The 20,276-nt window shown below is 36.7% G+C and overlaps 1 long non-coding RNA gene across 1 annotated transcript in view; it reads right to left on the bottom strand.

The window, feature by feature from the left end:
• Nucleotides 1-14,250: 14,250 nt before the first annotated feature.
• The window catches only part of LOC120871599, a 44,648-nt gene continuing 38,622 nt past the window's right edge, over nucleotides 14,251-20,276 (bottom strand). The window contains exon 4 of the long non-coding RNA XR_005723070.1: nucleotides 14,251-19,628. This is a non-coding gene — a long non-coding RNA (uncharacterized LOC120871599). The remainder of the gene's footprint in view (nucleotides 19,629-20,276) is intronic.

Genomic DNA, 20,276 nt, shown 5'->3' with positions numbered 1-20,276 from the left:
GGAAGACCATCTGGAGAAGAAAACGGCTACCCACTCCAGTATTCTTGCCTGGAGAATTCCACAGACAGAGGAGCCTGGCAGGCTACAGTCCATGGGGTCACAAAGGATTGAACACAATTGAGCAACTAACACTTTCACTCCAACCAGACCCATCTGCCAGCAGGTATCCAAATGGCAGAGACTCTTTCATATCTTCCTTTGAGCAATTTTCCCTCAACCTAGGATATCCTTCATTCTTCCAGATACCAGCTAATATCAGCTCCTCCAGAAATGCTTTCCCAGAATTTTCCTCCAGCCTAATAAAGATTAGGCAACCCACACAGCCAGAGCTACTTTGGAATTGCCTGAGGAGCTTTTGGAAATACAGATTTCTAGACCATCTAATGCCAGGAGGGGTGGGGCCCAGGAAATCAGTTTGCCCCGCCTAACTGTTCCCACCACATCTCTGCGTATTTCCACAGGTATCCCTGTTATCACCAATTTACCTATCTGTTTCCTTCACTATAAATTCCTTGAGGGCAGGACCTATGACCCTCACCTCTAGTGTGTCTCCATTGACTGGAATGGGCACTCGATGAAGGATACCTTAACACATGAATAGTAGTGGCAAATGTTTACAGAGCCCCTACTATGGACCAGGTGCTATTCTGTGTGTTTTTGTGTGTTAACTCATTATTTCAGGAAAAATATTTAGCCCTTAGCATTATAATAGCCTGAATGACAAAGGGTATTAGGGACATTAAGGTACTAAAAATTAACTCTGGAAAGTGTGGAGTGTGACATCCAAATTAATTTTTTCAGGAAACATTTAAAGACAGAATACCTCTGAAAGTCTTCTATAGTCCTGTGCACACTGAAGAGTGTTCATCATTTCCTAGGTGAACATCCAATGTAGCTTGAGGGGGACTTCGTGAGGATGGCAGGGAAATATCTACAACCTCATCCCTACTTCCTGACTGCTTTGTGCTTGATCAGCAGATGCACCTTCAAGTGTTTTATCTTCTATTTCTGACCTCTTCAACAGAAACAGCTTCCACGGTGCTGGGGAAGAGAACGAGGATGGAACTTCATTCTTTCAGTCTACATCTTTCAGCTTCAAAATTTAGCATTCTCTGTGCATATCCTATAAAAATTAAGGAGAGCTTAAGAAGGGCCTGAAAAGAGCTTAATGTGTTTTAAATGTACAGCTCTGGTAACAGTATCAGATTATGGATTTCCAAATGGCAGCCACAATCATGATTTAGAACAGATGGTCAAACCACAGGCAACAGAATCAACAGAATTTTCTGCCATTCCCAAGAGGCTAACAGAATCCAAGAGAAGTATCTGACATCACTTAAATTGGTAAACAGCTCAAAACAATCTTAATTAACAGTTTGCTGGAGCACTTAATGACAGAGAGCATGCCTCAGTAGAAATTGGTATTCTTAGGCATCGATCATGTGTTATCAACCACATAGGAAGATGGTCTAAAGCCCTGGGAAAAACAATCAAAATTAGGAATTAAGAAATCTTAGTTTGGGCTCTGACACTGGGTGACCTTGGGTAGTAATTTGAACTTTCTGAACCTATTTCCTTGTCTGTAAAATGACATCTGAGTTGCCTTCTCTTAGCTTTAAATGTGAACCCAAACTAATCAGGGAATAGGAAGGGTTTACCATAAAAAAGCAAAACAGGAATCACAAAAACATTTTAGATTACAATGAAGTAAAATTCATCTCTCAATATACAAAGAGACTATAGTAGGTGAAAGTTTACAATTATTGTTTATTTTGCTTACCATAGTTACTATGGCAGAGAATATTATTTTACTAGAAATATTAATGCTTGCAGCAGAGCAAATCAGACTGTCTATGGGTAAGGAGCCTTTCTTAAATCAACAAAATCATGTAACATTGTCAGTTAAGAAATGTTGAGCTAGTTTTTATATAGTCATCCTCTGTTCTCTATGTCTTCTGGAATTGGCTTTGAAAAGAATGGTTAATCTTTTCAGCATTGCTTGTTATCCAGTGCAAGAAACTCTGATAAGGAAAGACTTCGCAATGAGCCTCAGCAAGTATGCAAAAAAAGTTTCAGCCTGAAATAACCCAGAACTAGTTAGGTCTAGATGCCAATAGGCAAATTTACTCTGATTTTTTTTGCACCCTACCTATGTTTCTTTGACCAAAAAAAAAAAAAAAAAGTTTAAGGACTGTGTTCAACTTCTTATGGAAAGTTATATTAGTCATGTATTTTGTAAAATGATGGAAGAAGAGAGGAGAGAGGTTGAAGAGAAAGGACAGAGTAGTAGGGGAAGGGGACAGAATTAAGCTGCTGGGAAGGGAGCCCAGTGCTTCTCAAGTTACCATTTGTAAACCCTTTACCCAGTTCTGTTTGGGCTATTGTCCTGGGTAAATCATCCATTGAAAATCAAGCTCCTCAGCTCATTATATATTCTTCATTTGAGGTGACCAGAACTATTTCCTGAAACCTGGTTTGGGTGCTAATTACCTGCCCAAACACCTTGCAAATATCTCTGTGTATTTGTCATAGGAAAATTTCACTTTTTAAAATTGTTCTTAAATAGAGCACACTTATTCCAAGTTCCCCTTTCAACTTCCTAGTCATGACACTACCACCGCCTAAACAGAAGAGACTTCTGCTACTCTGGTTACTGTGAAGGGACCCTCCCACCTCCTCAGTTACCCTAAGGCATAGCTTGCAGCTCTGACTCAACTGTGGAGAAATGTTTACCAAAGTCAGCCACATATTTCTATACAGAGAAGTAAACTCCTTTTCCCTCCTCAGGCTTCTCTCCCTCTCTCTGCAAGGAGGCAAGAGCCCCCTCCTGCAAATAACCAAAGAACCCTGTACAAATAGACTTGCCCTCACAGACAGTTTTTTCTCTTTAGATTTTAAAATAACTGTTTCTGTCAGCCTACCTCCTCTCCTAACCCTCGGGGGGGGGGGGGGCCGCCAAACATGTCAAACTCATAGCATTTGTCTTACCATTGTGATAGGATAACATTTCTATCAATTTTGAAACTGAAAAAAAAAATTTATTTTACTGGGGAAAATGTTCATTTATGTATCTCTAATTGATTCAGTACAAAATTATGTTGCCTTTTCTTTCCCTTCCACATCTAAATAAATTTATGTCCAAAAGAATGAATGTAGGTGTCATCTTCAAGAAAAATAATCAAGTAAAGCCAGAAAAACATGGAACATAACCAAACCAATAAAACCAGTATAAGTCAATATTCTAAATACACATACTTCAATCCCTAGAAAAGAACTGGAAGATAGGAAACACTGCATCCTGACTACACAAGATTTTTTTTTCTTCCCGTTTTCCTTAAGAAAGCTGAAGGTGAGGGCTGTCTCTATGTGGCACTGTGGTATAAGTGACTGCTGTTGTGGAGGAGAAAAACCCATGAAGCTTAAAAATTTTGCAAGGAGAAAACAATCCTCCTGCAGACCACAGTAAATAAAATAACAGCAGTGGGGTGATTTGCAACCATGTAACGGGGCTTTTGTCTGGGTCTATTTCTCTAGGCCTTGAGGGTTTCTGTGTTCCTTCTCCACAGGATCTCAGTGTTGCGCCCCTCCATCACAAAGGCCCAGGGCTTGAGCCCCTCCTCCAGCTGTTCACCCCCAATCTTGCCCATGCTGAGGCTTACTTACAGCAGACTGAAGAGTTTCAGTGGGGTGCAGGGCACTGCAATTTAGGATTTCTGCAGTACAGGGTGAATTTTCAAGAGTGTATCAGAGAGGGGAGCCAGACTTAAAAATAGCCTTTACTCATCCTATTAACCATTTCATTGCTGAACTAATTTCTAAGGCCAGACCCGCAGGGTTTTTTTTTTTTTTTTTTTCCTCTCTCTCTCTCTAGCAAACACCAAAATTGCTACAGCTGCCTCTAGTCATTTGTATAAAGGCAACACTTCACCATGTCTTGGATAACAGCTGAATAGATGTTTTGAGTCGTTACAGAAAAAACTATTAAAAAACCGTTGTATTGTATATGACATGTTTGAAGGTGGGAAAGAAGGGAAGGGATTAGAGAAGTAGAGGGAAGATGGAGAGTGAAAGAAAGGAGAAGGAAAAGAGAAATCTTGGTGAATAGAGGAGTGAAGCCTCTTGTTCAGGTCTGTATTGATCTTATTTAGGTATGGGGGGAACTGATGAGTCTGTGATTATTTAAATGACCATGAAACCCGTGCATTCAGAGAGATAAATGAAGCTATGTAATGACATTCTAAGTAATATCAAAGGACCATAAAAGGACAAGGAGTAGGGGCGTCATTGTAGAATAATATTTACATCATACAGTGTACCATAGGCAAAGGCAAACTGGGGGCTGAAGAACTTCCAGGGAAAGAAGAGCCTAAATTCAGTACTTTACAGCCCTGATCCATCTAAGTTATTGAAGCAATAACTGTTTCTATTTTGTATTTTAGCAAGGAAAAGGTTGATTTTTTTTTTTTTTTTGGTTGGGGGGAGCAGTTGTGAGTAGTTTGAACAGCAAGTAAAACTTCAGAAATGCAATAACACAGAATATACCATCAATGGGCAAACTGAGTCATAGGATGAGAACTGCTGCTGCTGCTAAGTCGCTTCAGTCGTGTCCGACTCTGTGCAACCCCATAGACAGCAGCCCACCAGGCTCCCCCATCCCTGGGATTCTCCAGGCAAGAACACTGGAGTGGGTTGCCATTGCCTTCTCCAATGCATGAAAGTGAAAAGTCAAAGTGAAGTCGCTCAGTCATGTCCAACTCTTCGAGACCCCATGGACTGCAGCCCACCAGGCTCCTCCGTCCATGGGATTTTCCAGGCAAGAGTACTGGAGTGGGGTGCCATTGCCTTCTTCAGGGGATCTTCCCCACCCAGGAATCGAACCCAAGACTCCTGAATTACGCACGAATTTACCACTGAGCCACCAGGGAAATCCCTGATGTTGTTTAATGAGTTCTAATTAGCTGATTCCATCATTTGCAACTTTAGTGAACATTCACGTTTAATAAGCTATTGTAGCTAAGAGGAGAAGTCTCAACTATGGACTCTGACAAACCTGGTTTTCAATCCTAGTTCTCCCACTTATTAGTTGTCTAGTTCAAGAAAAATTGTCTCTGGGCCTTGGTTTTCTAATCTGTAAAATGGGCACAATATCATCTGCCTCCTCCGATTGCTGTGAAGATTAAATAAGATAATAAATGGAAGGCACCTGGTTGTATTTGGGCAGGTGCCCAATCAAAGTAGCTATTATCATTCATCCCATCACTCTAAAAAGGTAACAGAAAGTCTTAAGGAAATTAGGAACCCCAGAAAAGATAAACCTAATTTAAAAAAAAAAGAAAAACCTAAACCCTTCAATGGAGAAGGCAATAGCACCCTACTCCAGTACTCTTGCCTGGAAAATCCCATGGATGGAAGAGGCTGCAGTCGCGAAGTATCGGACACGACTGAACGACTTCACTTTGACTTTTCACTTTCATGCATTGGAGAAGGAAACGGCAACCTACTCCAGTATTCTTGCCTAGAGAATCCCAGGGATGGGGGAGCCTGGTGGGCTGCCATCTATGGGGTCGCACAGTCAGACATGACTGAAGCGACTTAGCAGCAGCAAACCCTTCAAACCATAAAGTTTCTGATCATGAATTATCATTAATCAAGCTCTGCTACAAATACCATTGACAGATTTTTTTTAAAAGACACCACTTAAATTTTAATATCAGATGAACAACAAATATTTTTAGTATTATAAGATGTCCCATGCAATATTGTACTTAAAAAATTATTTGTTGCTCATCTATTTAACTGATTGTCCTCTTTTTTATTCACCACATCAGACAACCTAACTGCAAACAGTAGAGACCTGAGTTTATTTAATTCCTACTTCTTTTAGCCCAGGTCCCTACTCTGCTAACAGGAAAGAAATCTTTATTTCAAAAAGTTTAAAATAAATCAATAGATTAATAAATTAACATTATTAAAACTTTTCAAATATCCAGAACTTTAGCTTTTCAATATAAGAGGAAAAAAACAGCTGCTTTTTTTTTTTTCTTTTTCATTTTATAGTGTAGCCATTGGCTTTTGGTTTTTAATAATCTCTCACACAAACCATGGCAATGTGCAGTTTCCAGGCTCCCTTGGCCAGTTCTGAATTTTGTTTTGTTTTGCCTTTCCTCTTTCTCCAGTGCAGGGCTCCATGGAAACTTGATTATGCAGACAGACCTGTGGAACTGAGAATAAACTGACAAATAAGACACCAAAATTGAGATGCTTTGTCAAAAAGAATGGTCCTTTCCAGTAAAGTGGTATTGTGTAGTAAGGCAAGATGTATGTCCACGAAATGTTCAGGTCAACCAAATAAGTGTAAAGGGGTGCAGTGAACATGTTTATGACATTTTGCATTTGCTTGATTAACTCTTGGTATTCCTTCGTTGGTTTATATTTTCCAAATAGGGTGACAGGGTGATAGACTCCCACAGTTTAATGAAATCAGAAACTTACATTAACAATGAAGTTAATACTTGAAGCTTGAGCTTTGGGCTCTTAATTTTGTGAGATACTACCTATGTATGGAGAATATTAATATCTGATTTAACTTTGTCAACAAAAGACACCATGCTAAAATTTGCTTTCACACATATGTACTTGGCTTTGTAGTAATATGGTTGATAAGATGCATGCTTACATATAAATTCAGGTATATTGTTCACTAACATGTAAAAAGAAAAATGGTTTCAAAAGTAATTTTATTTTACTGTTTAAAAATGTTAAAGAGTTCAAAAGTGGCAGTTTTTACCTCTGTTAAGTTCCCTTATCCACCACTGACACAGATATGTTCTCTTAATTTTTATAATAATTTTATGATATCCCAATATTTATTTAAAATGTGCAAATCTCTTTAACCACTTCCAAATAAATGGTAAGAACTGGTTGGTTTTAAAAACTCTAGATATTATTATCCCATCAAAATCCATATTTCATCTTAATTTAGAATTTAAAACAATGAAACAAAAAAAGAAAAAGAATTGCGAAAGCAAACAAAAAGCCAAAAGAGCATTAGAACTCTGCATTTTCCTTTGAAGGGCAGAGAAAAATCACGGGTAATTCGGGCGAGCTGATTTCTAGAGGACTCCAACCATCAGAATGACTTTGTTGGGAGCAGCCGCCCAACGGTCCTGGCCATTACATGTCAATCTGTCAAACCAACAAACAAAAACACCACAGGCTTTAGCACAAATGGCATATGACAATTGCAGATGTGCCTCTGAAAAGAATCCTTTGCTTTTAAAACACCTGCAAGAATTCCAAAACAACTGGCAAGCCTTCCACTCTGCTATAGCCACTTTCCTGACCCTGAGTTCGGAGTGGTAAAGACAAAAATGCCTAGAATGTACAGTCTTCCATTCCTGTTTGGAAGAGCAGTGGGGGGCTGATGAGGAGCTAGTACAGTGTTGATATCACAATGCTGTGCACCTGCTTTGGATGTAAAAAGAAAGGGTTTATTACAGAAACTGCAGCATTTTTCATCTTCTCATTAAGTAGTCGTGAGCAAATTCAAGTGTGTCTCCTTTTTATTAGGTTAACCCATCCTGAATTAAAAGGGCTTCTTGAGAATTTTTTCCCTTTTCTTCCCCAACAAGTATATTGTCTTCCTTTCACAATTAAATTGCCTCCTACATTTTGGTTTAGGCCGATGAGTCATTTGTAGTACTGTTGCAAAAGAGAATATTGTAGTTTTACATTTTTATAGATTTTTCTTTAACTTTAAAGACAAGCATCCTCCAAACATTTCTCTATTCAATGAACACTTTTATGTCTAAAAAGTATGTTACCAAAGAAACTCATTCCCAGAGAGTATTCCTTCTGTGTGTTTCAGTTGGTGTCTTGTGAAATGGCATCCTTATGAAACTAGTACTGTGAAACCGTGGCTAATAGAAATATCTTTAAGGTTATCAGCTGGTAGAGGAAAATGTCCCTTGACCCAGTAATTTTGTTTGCCAGAGGCAATTTGATAGTATTTTTCATTTCTTCCTTAATAACAGTCTGTTATAATATGTATACCTAGTTACCAAATAGATCTCTTGGGTTAGTAGTCTAGCTATAAATAGAGAGAGGGCACTACTCTGTTATCAGAAAGAATGTCAGCGAGAGCAGGCTGCCCAGTAGCGAATTACAAAGTTTTGGCTCCCAAGAATGAGATGCGTTGTTTGCTCTTGCACACTGCAGCTGCCTCCCCACCCCACCCCCCTTTTTGGTGGTTTATTACACACAAGCTACTAATGAATGGGAGCCGCTGTTTTACAGTACACCACACTTACAGGACTTATCTCTAGGCCTACCACAGATTTGACTGATCAACAGCAGGGCACCGCCATCATAATTCTTCCTAGAAACAGGAGTATAAAAAGGGGTTTGTTGGAGGTTGGCTGGATCTGCAGAGAATCCTGCCCGCAGGGCCTGCCGATGCCATCACTAGCTGTTATGGTCTTTGGCCTAATAAGGTACAGAAACAAAGATTGTTCACTTATTCAAGAAGACTAAAGCACTAGAATGATGGAAAGTAGAGGCAGTAGGGCACACATCCAAGTGGGATTAAGGCCACAAGTGCAACTTTATAGGGCTGTCTGGGTGGCAGAATAAGGATCTGCAGCTGAAAATCCAGTTCAAACATAATTTATTATATGTCATTCATAGTTAGCGGTGGCTGTCATTAGTGGTTAAATTGTTCCCTTGTATCCTACTGAGTTTGATAAGTATTTTTGTAAGCTGCTTATACCTTATCATAATTCAGAAACAGAGGCAGAACATAAACAACAGATGGATAAATAAACATACTTCATGCTAAGAAATATATCTGGAAAAGGCCACGGTGCTTCATTTTTTATCCATTCTCTACTATAAGTCACACTATGTCCTTCACATTTCTAAATGTTGGCATTGTAGTAAAAGGTCACATTTAGCATCTCTGAGGCTTTCTCAAACTTTCAGATAAACACCAATAAGATGAATTCACCTATTCCCCAACAAAATTAACACAAAAACCATGTTTTATATAGGAGGAAAACTTCAACTTGGAGAAGTCATTGTCCCAGGCTTAAAGACAGTGAATGACCTAGTTGCGAATAAAATTCTGAAGTTAAATACTGCTGGAATTAGAAATGCGGCTTATTAGAAGGGTATTTCCACAATGAGCTCTATACACTTTGAAGTCATTGTACAATAGTTTCTTGTCTGAGAGAGGAATATACTTGGCTAATGCTTCATTGTATTATTAATGGACTATATGTTCCAAGAGTACAATAATTTAGTCAGTTTCATATTTGTAATTAATGAAGGTTTGATTATCTTATTTAATAGAGTGTGACAGGTTATAGATTTTGGGTATGGGAGGTATAAAGTATTAATATCAGTCATACTAATGCCAGATCAGAGTTAATCAAATGTGTCCCATCTCAGAAGACGAGAGGTCAATATGGCTGTTTTTCAAATAATATTTTTCCAAATAGTCAAATAGCAAGTCATCCTTTATACTCCCTCTCCCACCACTATGTTTTATTTATCCTGATTTCAAACCATTTACGCTTTTAAGATTAGGGTCATAAATTCAGTGTTATCTGTAGTACTTAGGACCTCACAGGTTTATATTTCATTCAGTCTTTTAGTACACTCTCTTATATCTCTCTGTTCATACCCACTTTGCAGCACATTAACTTATGCTTTGTGCTGATTCCAGAAAGCAGAAATGTCTTATTATGACATAAGGACCACAATGTCCGTGAAACTATTTTAAGTCAAATGGGCAAATTTGAGATATAATAGTGTGAACCTGTGTTAAACTAGTTCTCTGAACTCTGTTACTTATTAGCTGTTTGACCTTATGCAGTTGGCTAAATTTCTCTGAGCCTCATTTTGATCATGTATAAAATGGGAATACCTATATGCCTGCCCTTTCTGCATCTCTTGTTTTATACTCAAGGACAAGATATGAGTAGTGGCTTTGAAGCAGAAATACCTGGAAACAACCTAAATGACCATCAATAGGACAATGGTAAAAGAAATTCTGATTCAACACCCCTGTGGGATATTAGGCAGCAGTTACAAAGAGTGAACTAGATTCACCTGTGTTATAAGAATGTTTTCCCTGACATGTTATGAAGTGAGAAAAGCATCACAAAGTCTCATTTGTTTTTAAAAAATTAGTATATATGTAGTCATAAGAAGAGGAGTAGTTAACTACACATAAAATGGTTACTGTGTGCCAAGCACTGCTCTAAGCAGTTCATATATAAACTCGTTTAGTCCTTGCAATAACCCAGTGCAATTGTACTGTTGACATCTTCAATTTAATAGATGAGAAAACTCAGGTGAGATCATACATGGGGTGAGTAGTAGAGTTTGAACCAAAATCTTGACTCTCTAGATCTAGAATCTATGTTCTTCATTTTCTAAGTTTGCCTATCAATCTATCAACTCCCTATTATCTATCTGCCTATCTTTCCGCCCATCCTTTCACCCATCCAGCTATCATCCATCTATCTTTCTATCTGAGATCTGGAAGGTTATATGCTTTTGGAGAAGTGACAAGGGACACTTTTGGAGAAGTGACAAGGGACACTTTCACTTTTTATCCTACACAACACTTTCACTTCTATAAACCTGTGTATTGTTTGCCATTCCATAGTCAAGTTTAGAAGTACAGTACTGGGGAGATCTGATATAGAGCTGCAATGATTATACAGGAAAAGCTTTAAAGCAAGTGGTCCTTAAGTGAGCACTAAAAGCAATGTCAATAATTTACTTTGGGTGGGGCCTTAAATATGAATATTGTTTGTATCTTTGAGATGGGGGGGTGGGTATGACACTTTTCCTTTTAATTGCAACATCTTTTTATTTCAATAGCACCTACATAATGCCTTGTCCCCTATGAGCACTCAAAAGTTTTGTTTCCTGACCAAAAGGAGACTATATGTGAAGGATTTCTGTTAGAGCAGCACTATAATTTGAGGGTATGTAGAAGGGCAAAGTTAAACTGAAATTAAATAGATGATTCTGGACAATTAACCAGTGCTTTATCCAACTTGATTAAATAGCCACAGAAAAGTTTCTTTTGCCCACTCTTTTGCCCTCACCAGGTACTTCCCTGGTGGCTCAGATGGTAAAGCATCTGTCTACAATGCAGGAGACCCGGCTTCAGTCCCTGGGTTGGGAAGATCTCCTGGAGAAGGAAATGGCAACCCACTCCAGTATTCTTGCCTGGAAAAGCCCATGGACGGAGGAGCCTGGTAGGCTACAGTCCATGGGGTCAAAAAGAGTCAGACACGACTGAGCGACTTCACTTCACTTTGCCCTCACTGGCTTCCCTGCTGGCTCAGCTGGTAAAGAATCTGCCTGCAACTCGGAAGACCTGGGTTCCATCCCTGGGTTGGGAAAATCCCCTGGAGAAGGGAATGGCTACCCACTCCAGTATTCTGGCCTGGAGAATTCCATGGACTATATAGTCTATGGGATCACAAAGAATCAGACACGACTGAATGACTTTCACTTTGCCCTCACAAAACCTCACACCCATCCTCATTATTTACCTCATATTTTACTCGAGTTTGGTGTTTACATTTTCTTCTTAAAATATTTCTTGGACTTGGATTTCTAAGCTTTGGAGCTAAGATTTAATTTCCACTTGACTTGAGGTTTCATGTTAGGAAGATTGACACAACAAACATTCCATTCTTGGACTCTTGTGCATTACATCACTGAAAACATTTGTATTAGTTTATTATTTTGATTATTGCAGGATGAGTATGAGGTTGCTAGAATGTATTCACTGAGCTTTTATTCCTTGCTTCTGTGTCTTTTAGTATCTTTTTATCAGAGATTTTGAGTTTGTTTATACAACTGGCTAAGACTTCCTGATTTCAAAATATCTCCAGCGTCCTTGCCTGGAGAATCCCAGGGATGGGGGAGCCTGGTGGGCTGCTGTCTATGGGGTCGCACAGAGTCGGACACGACTGAAGCGACTTAGCTGCGGTGACGACATTAGCCTTTTAAACATATTTAAATGTATTTCTAAACTTTCATTCACTTACATAAGCATGAATGTAGAACTTCCGAATGGAGAATTTAAAAAACGATTTTTTTCCTCTCAAGCTGAAGATGCATAAACTTAAAAAATAATACATTTGGGGACTTCCCTGGTGGTCCAGTGGCTAAGACTCCAAGCTCCCAATGCAGGAGCCTGGGTTTGATGCCTGGTCAGGGAACTAGATCCCACATGCTGCAACTAAATATCCCCAAAGCCACAACTAAGACCTGGTGTGGCCAAATAAATAAATAAATATTTAAAATAATAATAATACATTTTAAGATGCAGTATTTATTTGTAATCCTATATTGGAACTCTGAGTGCAAGTGGCACATAGGAAGTGACCCACAAAATATCTTTGAAAAAGTATAATTGATTTTTCATAAAGATCTTCAATTTAATAATTGATGTTATTTCACAAATATGAGAAAGAGATATCCAGATGGAGATACTGAGGATCACAGAGGCACCCAGATTCAGGAATAAGCCAATATGAAAAGCACTAGATTTCTCACACTTAATTCTTATCACTGAATTTTAACTCCCTTTAAGATAAATGTTTTTATTATTAATAAAATGTTAAATGACAGTATTTACTAAACGAATAAAGTATAGGATAGCCCATTAAAACAGAATATTCAGCCTCACTTTGTGTTATTCTAGAAACATTTTAAATCCATTAAATCATTTTCTATGGTACACTGTACAATCTCAATTCTCTACCTTCCTCTTCCATATAGAATATGGTCCCATGTCTGTCTATCAGAGCTCTACCTACACTTTAAGGCCCTTGTTTTCTATCATACTTATCCAGGCTACTCCATATTTTCAGTCATTTGTTCAAACCTTTACCAAAAACTTATTCTGATGAGACTTCTATACATGCCCATTTCTCTTTCCCAGATAGCTGGACCCAAATCCTGAGCTTTTAAAACATTTTTAAATTCTAATCCTTACTTCCACAAAATTCCATGATGGCAGGCATTTATACTTTTCATCTTTGAATAACTTAAAGGAATACCTTATACTTACTTAGAGGTAGTCAGTTATGCTTATTCAACGGATAGTAAGCACCCAACAATACTCAACATAAACAGGTTACTCTAGCAAATTAAGTTCCATAATCAGAAACTGCATCTATCAGCAGTCAATTATATAAGATATATTTACAATATTGAGAGATAGAAAAAAATCTGATATTATAGAAACTAATACACAAATAATTGACTGAATTTTCACTATATACTGTGATTTTCTACTACATAGATAAATACTATTCCTTTCAGAAGGATATAAAACATTTTTATGCCTGGTTGACTTGCTTAAAAACCTCATTGGGGAAAATGTTTGTATCACTGAAAAGAAAATCCTATTTTGCAAAATTATATTAAGTTTTTCAGATTGATAACAGCTTCAGGAGAGAAAGAGGAGGGTAGAGAAAGAGAAGGAAAGAAAGAAAACATATCTTTGATACCTCAGTATACTGGGCAGGAGTAACTTAAAAGAAAAACGAGAAACTTTTAATCTTTATTTATGCTTCCCAATGTTACTGTGGTGCTTCTATGTACTTATATGCAAGTTTTATGTAGCAATTGACAATATTTCTTTTTGGATTCCTAAAATAATTCTTCTTCTCCTCCTCCTTCTTCATTATCTTCTTTTGCAACATGAGAAGTTTACATGGAAACTAACCAATAACTTAGTTGACTTAGAAATACTATGAAGACAGCAAGAGGGAGGGACATTGCGAGACTCTATAACATTAAAAGTTTACCCCTAGAAGTAGAGTTTGGCTGTCAGAAAACTCTTGGTATTGTACTTAGCTTCTCTGACTTGTAGGTCCAGCGGCAGTGAGTATTGTGTTGTGCTGAATATTTGTCTGGCATAAGGCACTGCCTTAGATAAGCCTCTTAACCCAAGCTGGGTTTAAAACAAAACTACTTAAAAACTGATGAGTAACATAAGAAGGAGGAAGGGAGGAAAAGAGAGAAGGGAAGGAGGAAAGAGAAGACAAGAAAGAAAGAAGGAAAGGAAGCAGGAAGGGAAGAAGTGGGGAAGGAAGGGAGGAAGACAGGGGGAAAAAACCCTGTTTAGGACAATGGTAGCTGTTAAAGGCAGATATGAATAAAATTAATGAGACTGGTAATGTACAAAACAAAAAGGGCATCTAAGCAAACATATCAATGTGAATATGAGAGTCTTTATTTTTACATTTCTTAATTTGCAAATTCTAGAGAAGACATTAGAAGTTTGAACTTGGGGGCTTTAACATCTACTTAGAAATCACAATAAACAATTCTCAGTCTAATGTCATGTTATAATTGAAAAACCTTGGCCCAAGAAAGCTTATAATATATGTATTTCATTATTAATACACATTCAACCAGAACACTTGTTTTCCCTTTTCCAGACACCTTTTCATTTTTTCCTAATCCTAAAAACTTTGATGGATTTGTCTAGCTGCTAGCAAAATTCAGAAGTAAAAACCTTGATTTAAGTATATATAAAGTGACTAAGTATATAAATTTTAAGAAATAAAAAAAAGGATTTTTTCATATTATCAATAACATTCCTCGTATCTATATTGCATAATTAAAACAATATAATCAAAAGCCTAATTAGAATCACATGTTGTAATCCTTTTGTATTTTTTTATTTCTGTGTTTAGATAGGTTACATCAACATCAGGTGAACTACACCTTTTATTTATCATTCATAAAGTAGTTTGCAAACTTTTTTTAACACACATAGAGTAAAAAATCCAAGAGAAACAGGAAGTAGCCCTTCACAACTTTGTTTATCCAAACTTGATAAGATGTTAAAAATACCAGTTTATAAACACTAGAAGGCAGAGCTGGAGGGTGAAGGAATTAGAGGTTAATAAAAGAGTACAAACTTTCAGCTATAAGATGAATAAAGTCTGAAAATTTAATGTGTAACATGGTGACTACAGTTTATAAGACTGTATTGAATAACTGAAATTTGTTAATAGAGTAGAACTTAATGGAATTTCCTTGGAGGTCCAGTGGTTGGGACTCCAAGCTTCCACTGTGGGTTCGATTCCTCGTTCAGGGAACTGGGGTCCTGCATGCCACTTGGCACGGCCAAAAGAAAAGAGAGACAGTAGAACGTAAATATTCTCCTTGAAAAATATATAAATAAATGCATAGGTGATGGATGTATTAATTGACTGGGGGAATCCCCTCACAATGTATGCCCATATCAAATCATCATGATGTGCATTTTAAATACCTAACAATTCTATTTGTCATTTATATCTCAACAGAGCTAAAACAAAAACAAAAACAAAAAACACTAGACAAGAAACCTCACCTATAGTATTATCGATGGTTTTCGTGTTCATTTAAAAAATGCCAGGTAGTTATTTAATTTATGTAGGGCTGCCCATGTTTGACTTCTAGAGATTAATTCTGAAAGACCATTGATACATAGATAGATACACACAAAAGAAAATAATAATTAGTAAAATTCATTTCTAAATGAAAAAAAGTTTTTAAATTGTGTCATAACTTTTTTGTGAAATATAAAAACTTTGCTCCTTAATACAAAATCTTGGTTTTCAGGAATATAGAACATAAAAACAATTTAAAAGCCTATTGCTATAGGTTAATCTGAAGCAGAAGCTATAAAATCTGAGTTGGTATCCGAGGTGTTCCATTTATCAGCTGGATCACAGTGTGCCAACGACTCAGCTGCCTCCTTGGTAAAATGGGATTAATGATATTATTTCATGACACTATTCTAAGGATCAAACAAAATTATGAACTGAGAAGTGCTTTGTAAGTTATAGGGCATTAAAACAAATTTAAGATTTTTTAAGTAATAATTTTATCTGTTGAGAAATTATGATTTATGCAACATATCTTTCCTAACAGTGAGTTTGATATCTAGGCATGGGTATCACTTTGAAATCATACATTTACCAATAGGAAGCAGAATGTCTTTCTGGCCACCTCTCAGACAGATTAACAAACTGTAAGAAAAGGATCCACAGTTAGAGCCATGCTGTATTAGGTGGACAGTGTAATCACTAGGACAACTCCTAATACAAAGAAAGTGGAAACATGAGTCTGAAGAGGGGAACTATCAAAGGTACTCTTTATCAAGAGTGAAACTTTGAAATCCATCTATTTAAGATTAATCACTATTCTTTTAGTTAAGCTGTTGTCATCTCTAACTTTCCCTAAGTAGAAAATAATCTACACTTCCAACTAAGTTATTCATGGTCCAATTTGTTCTCAGAATACTATAATAGGCTTTGTGAAGATAAGTTTTATAATAGGGATTTAACATAGTGAGAAGCCAAGACACAGAGGCCTTCAAACACAAAGAGTATATATGTGTATAAACTGCTCAGTCTCCTCCCCCTCTGCTTCCACTCTTCCTGGTTTATTCTCCGGAAAGGACATTCACCCCTACTTAAACTCTAATTTCTACAAAGGATTCGGATGAAATGGCATCTCAGTTTAGCTACCGTAGAGTTGCACTGGAGCCATTTCAACATCACTGGAAAATGGGGGAAACTTTGAGCAAAGTACCACTGGAAGAAGGAATGTTCGTCGGATAAAATCTTCTCTCTTGGCAGTTTTGTCTTGCTTGATGACCACATTTACATAATGAGTTCACAGGCTAGAACTCTCAAAGAGTAGTCCACTTTCTTGGAGAAAATAAAATATTCAGGGTGGCATCTGGGAGAAAAAAAATGAAGAAGGAAAAAGAATCACTGATGATTTACACGTTATATTTATTTCTCAAGCTTCTGATACCTTCAACTATTGAAAATACATAAAATTAATTCTAAGACACTATACATTTATAAATTTGTTCTTGTTTCCTCTTTGACTCTAAAGATCTAACTTTCCCTATTTATAATTTTTACCTCATTTGTATCCAAATGAGTATATCAAACCAAGGCACTTGAAGTGAAATACAAGTTTATCTTCTTTTCAGATGGTGGTTGTTTCTTTTTAAGGTTCCATATTTTCACATTTTAAACATTTCAAGACACAAGCACATGAAATGTAATATTTAAAATACTTGAGAAAATAAGATAAAATACCGGAAACTCTTTATCTATTTATATATTTTAATAACTAGCTTTTCTTTTCCCTAGTTTTACATCCCTGCTGTACTTATTTTGTTGTGAGACTATCTTATTTGTATGTTTGTAACAAAGTATATAAAAGGATGAAGATGTGTGGTTCATTGAGTATTTATATTCAAAACTTTTTTGATTAAAAAATCTTAAAAATCAGGTAAGAATTACACAACCAATAAACATTTTAAACTTTTTTAAGCTAAGAAAAAAATTTTAATTGTTTTTTAATGTGCTTTTAATGATTTCTAGCACTCACACCTCCTTACTTGATTTCCAAACTGTTTATACTGTCCCCAATAACACTCAGTGGAAAGCTGTCATTCCTGGCTAAATCCTTACTTAGGGTGGATGCTATGCCTCCGTGAGACAGGGTCAGGGGGTCAAAATCGATTTTGGAGGCCACCTGGAGAGTCCAGGCCATGAACTGACTCAAAAAATTTATATCAGAGCCGGAATAGTCTACCTCCCAGGGTCAGATCTGGCCTGACACTCCAACCGCAGGCTGGGGCATGCTAGACCGAGCTCAGAGAGAGGCTAGAGTTGTTGACCCTGCTAGCTGACCTCTTCAAACTTCAGGAGAATTTTTTTGGCAGTTACCACGGTGACTGGGTACTCTAAAAGCTTATCCTTCTTACTGAAAGAAGGAAAAAAAAAATTAGGAAAAATATATGTTAAAACCTACCTTGCAGAGATGCCTATCACAAGTTTTTTTTTTTTTTTAAGGGAAAAAACTGAAGGAGTTCTAAATTGTCTATGACTTTAATTTCCACTGTTGTCCTAAAGAAATTGGAACTTGAAAGGTCTCTCAAAACCAAATTTCACATTTGTAACAGATATTGCTTTTTTTTTCTAAACCAATAACTGAAAACAATTTGAATAATGTATTAAAATACTTTTTAAACAACATAATTTACTTGGAAATTCTATTATCGCTCTGCTTTTCTTTGAGACTAATCAGCTTTTAAATAAAATCCACCATAAATGCCAGTTTAGTTGGGGGAAAATACTGTAACTAGATATTCACTTTTGTGTCAAAAACACATTCAATTTTCTTTTTCTGAGAGAAAAATGTCCATTTTTGCTTGACTTGAAATAGTAAAATTAAGAGAAAAGCAAGTGACCATTATTCTATATTAAAAAAAATTTTTAAACTAATGACTTAATAAAATAATATTTACATTAAAAACAATGTCATGAAAATACTCTAATATAACACAAGAACACTAGGAGGAAAAATTCAAGGTGTACTTTCTTTTAGATCAATTTGAAGCTAAAAAAAAAAGCTATAGAATATTCTTCTATGTTAATACCAAATGCTATCTTGTCCTAAATTTCTACAGTGATAGAAAGACTTATAAATTAAAATTTAATTCCCATTGGGAAAACCTACACACATTATAAAACTCTGCTTAACGCCTCCTATATACATCTTGATATTAGATGAGAATCATAATACTTTAGAAGTATATTATTTAATTATAATAATACTTGCTTTTTAAAAATGCCTGTGTAGTATATAAGGACTTTTTGTAAAGTGAAATCATTGACTCTTAGTGTTGCTACTGTTCTGGCCTCCTTCTGGTCCTCCTTTAATTTTCTCATCTGCCTCTTACACGACCCAGGTCCTGGAAGTCTTGAAAGGTTTTTCTCCAGCATATGTGTGTGTGTGTATGTGAACATACGCACACACAAATGATTAAGCATTGGTGAGGGGAGGGTGGTTTTGCATTTTAAAAAGCATTGGCTACATAACAAAACAATGTCTTTGGTCTCGATATCATTTCTCATCTTGACTGTAAGCCAAGAAAGAAAAAAAAATGATGAATTACAGAAATGTAGTAACTGACACTCCAAAAATGAATACTGAAATTTCAGAGGAATGCTTTAACCTAATCTTGAATGTTCATTTTGCTGTGACCTATTTTCACTGCTTTGTAATCACCACTAAATTCCTAGAATGGAATGGACATACAACCAAGTATCTGTTAATTAATCTCAATTAAAAACAAAAAAACAAATATAATTCAGAATATAATTTCCTTTGGGTTCAAAACATCCAGTGAAAGCAAAGACTGGAGACATATTTTGAGAAGATTTTGCCATGTGATCCAACTGCACTTTGTTAAAACACAGCTCTTTCTATTAGATAGTGTGGTTCTTGCCATTGCAAAGTGGGCAATGAGGTTGTTGAGTCACTACAACTGTGGTGCCAGCTCATTCTCTGTGATGAACTCAGACTGTCCTTCCCAGCCGGGAACTCTTGGCAAGCTTCCTTAAAGACCCGGAGGCTGGCAAAGCATGAAGAACTATCAAACAGGAAATGAGGTCCTCCTCAGGTTTTGAAAAGAGATGATAGAAGTCTTAAAGTGAGGCAGGCTAGACCAGAATCTCCTAAACCACAAGCCTTATCTTGAGTGAAACATTATTTCTAAGCTGGATCTGAAAAGGAAAAGAAGTTAAAGTATGAGACAATGGTTCATTTGTACCTAAGAAAACAGTGCCAAGTCTCTTAGTTTGGTGTCCTCAAGTCAAAGTTAGGGCCACTCCCAGGAAAAAAACAAAAATCACTTATCAGTTTTCTGCATAAATTTCTACTAAAAAAACAATGAAATAAATAGATATTTAGAAGCTTCATAAACCTGGGTCTTTTCTTATGTTGAAAATTCATCGGTTGGTTCTAGAACTACAGAATTCAGGGACTGGGAGGGATTTAAGAGATCATCTGGTCCTATCTCTTTACTTAGATCCTGCTCAGCACTTCTAGTTTAGTGGATTCTCCACTATAATGTGTGGTCACTTCACTGGGTAGAAAGGATGTTAAAACCCCGTACCAGTAGACCTATTTAGAGCCTTGGTGACAGAGTTATTCTAGAACCATGGTATAAACTGATTGTAAAACTCATTCAAGTTACACTTCCAGGAAACAACTTTAACAACATAAGCAAAAATTCCATAAAATCAGGTAGGAAACAATACAACAATGTGTGCTGTAGGAAGCTTCAAAATTTTCAGGAACTTTGGTAACAAGGGTAGGCTGTTAATATTATTTCTTCAGCTAATTGTTTTTATTGATTTGTTATGGCTAAC

This window comes from Oryx dammah, unplaced genomic scaffold, assembly GCF_014754425.2.
Source record: "Oryx dammah isolate SB20612 unplaced genomic scaffold, SCBI_Odam_1.1 HiC_scaffold_2, whole genome shotgun sequence".
Classification (NCBI taxonomy): Eukaryota; Metazoa; Chordata; class Mammalia; order Artiodactyla; family Bovidae; genus Oryx; species Oryx dammah.
This window is presented reverse-complemented; position numbering and strand designations above follow the sequence as displayed.